Source organism: Pelobates fuscus, chromosome 8, assembly GCF_036172605.1.
Source record: "Pelobates fuscus isolate aPelFus1 chromosome 8, aPelFus1.pri, whole genome shotgun sequence".
Lineage (NCBI taxonomy): Eukaryota > Metazoa > Chordata > Amphibia > Anura > Pelobatidae > Pelobates > Pelobates fuscus.
This window is the reverse complement of record NC_086324.1, coordinates 34,603,737-34,606,788: the sequence shown is the minus strand read 5'-3', so window position 1 is coordinate 34,606,788 and position 3,052 is coordinate 34,603,737.

Genomic DNA, 3,052 nt, shown 5'->3' with positions numbered 1-3,052 from the left:
CAATATATATATATATATATATATATATATATATATATATATATTCATTAATTATATAATATATAAAGTTTGACTTTTTTACTGCTCCTCTTTTTTATCCCTCTGTTGTTTTCTCGTGATCTGTGAATATAATTAACATTTAGTGACGGCCTTCTAGCCGTCATTCAACTTTTGTCCCATCAGTCATCGCTTTTTTTGTCACCACAGGCAGAATTCAGAATTACGAATCAAAACAAATAGTTTCGACCACTGCACATATTGTTTGTGATTCTGGGACATTTCGGCTCAGAGTTTGGGAAGTCAACCGATCACCCAATTGGTCCAAATTGGGTAAAATTCCCAAGTCTATTGCATATAGTTTTGCATATTTTAGGTCAAACTAGCAAAGGCAAAATAATTCCCCATGTACCGCTTTTTCTTCCAGATTAACTATTTTGACTGGAATTTTAAAATTTTCTTATCCGTTCCTCATGTTTCCAAGATTTAGTGAATAGGCCCTCATGTAAATTCAGTTCATTGTGATTCATTAACAAAAATGATAACATCATATTTCAACTTTAAACCATATTACATTGTGAGATATATATTAAAGTATTTTCAATGTTGCCTTGTAATTATAGCTAATAGAAAATATTAGTAATATCTATAGAATAAAGCATCACTATACATTCGTGAAAATTAGCAAATTATTGCAATTAGTTTCTAGTGTAATTTGATCATTACAAAATTAAGTTTATTATTTGTACAGCTTGAGTTACAGAGTATATTTAGTAGCTCAGATGTTTGGAGAATAGCCGGACACTTTGACATATGTAGTTTTATGGTGGTGGTTCACGAGAAGTACAAATTTGCATGCACTTTGCAAAATGACGAACGACATCTAGACTTCAGAGATATGCCAGCAGAAAAAAGCACAAAAATGCCATATGTATTTCCATATCAATGACCCAAGGGATGTAAACATTTGCATGTATCTAACACTATGATCGAAGTATATCCTTGTACTGATTTTTAATTAACATATGCAAGGGAAAGTCAAAGCAAAAAGGTAATGGGTTGAATCGCTGAAATTGGGAACTGTCCTAGATGATACCCTCGAGCCTAAGTTTAAGGAACTGATGCTATCTGAGAAAATTCCATTTTTACAGAAAACAAAACAAAAAAATTAAAAGTTAGAAGGCAATGTGAACAAAAACAAATAATGACTTGTTTGAAATAACTCTCAATCATGCATTGCATTTATATTGTTTTATGCAATATAGATATAAGAAATTAAAAACTGCATTAAAAATATAAAATAAAATATTTATTCAACTCTGAACGTTCCTGGCACTAATGTAGCTGCAACAGCCAGATAGAGAATTATTCAGAATGGATTTTACAGTTGCAAAGTATGCAAATACTCAAAAGTCTTTAAATCATATCTAACTGCCATTTTTATGCCATTCTTTGTATTAAGCAATACAGTCACAGTACAGTGTAATGTCACATGCTCAAATCAGCAGGCAATATAAAAGGATCATACATGTTTCATAGATAGCAATTAATTTAACAAAAACTCAAATGTTATTAGTTGAGGAATCAACATTGGGGTCTAGTAATAAGTTGAAATACCGACATAGAATTATGTTGGTAGTCAGTGGATTTTCTAGTTTTTTTAAGTATTGTGGTGAACACAGGAATTGGATTATCTGTGGTAGGTATAATTTTGCCAAAGTCAGTGGTACGCCATGAATTGCATATATTAAATATCAATTTTGTGCCATTTTTAACTTTTAAAAAGCTGCACTTGAAGGTGTTCCTTAAAAAAAAAAAAAAAAAAACACTGATGTGCCACCCCTCTTGGTATAATTAAGGGGGCTGAAGACATAGGGAAAAGCTGGGTGCTCAAAATGTCCCATCTTTACCCAAGTGAAGTATGTTTACTGGATACACACTAGACTATGTCAATTTGCTTCCTATTCATTTTGTCTCACAATAATCTTGTCTTGTGAGGGGAGTTAAGACCCCACACATTAAACGTTGCTATTTTAATAGCGGTGTTATCTCAGATAATGTGTCTATAAATACAACAACAATGTGATGACTCAGTGGCACATACTTACCCAGGCCTCCTGGGACAGCATAGTAGAACAATACCTCCCCCATGAATCGGGCATTGAGAAAGACTTAAATTACTCTTACATAGATAAGAACATCGTCTGGGAACTCCCCTTAGTCAGAGACACCATTTGGCCCCACAACCTCCCACTCTCACTATGTCCCATAGTACCGTTACCATGTCCCCTAAAATCATCTACAGAGTTTATGACTAGGGGTTCTTACACATACTCTTTAAAATAAGGTTCAAGATCTGCGGTGAGTATGGAGTCTGGGATCCCCAAAATCCTGACCTTGTTTCTCCTTGTTTGATCCTCCAAGTCTGCTAGTTTGTGCTCTAGTTGTGATGTCTGGTCTGCTAACCCCCTGTGCTCATCATCATTGTACAATTCAATAATGTTGTCCATTTTCTGTTTCAACTTATCCATCCGATCTCCTAGTTCTCCTATGGTCTTAGCTAGCTCTGAGGTAAGTATAGAAAGGTCAGATTGCAACTCCTTCTGTAGGTCCTGTAACATTAGCTTCATCTCACCTGTGACTGCTGCTGACTACAATACGTTTTCAACCAAGGTTGAGGAGTCCGAGGCCTGTTCGTCTGGCCAAGATGGAATCCTCCTCTGTTGCCGCCAGGTTTTTGCAGTTGTCCACAGCAAGAAGTGTGTTTAATTTTGACTGATTCTTCTTGGGCCTAGTAACAGTCATGGCTTGCTATTTGTCAGCACAAAAAGTCGCATTGTAGCCAGTTTAACAGTCACCAGCTCTGGTGTAAGCGTAGCATTAGGTCTATGCGACCATGTCTTTCGCGCTTTAGACCCATCCCCATCTAGCTGCTATTTTATTTGTTTCATGCAATTATTCCATAACTAACATTTGACTGAAGTGTAAATATAGAGAGAGCTACTCTATACAAATCAAATTATTATTTTTTTTTGTATAGAGAAATTTGCACATA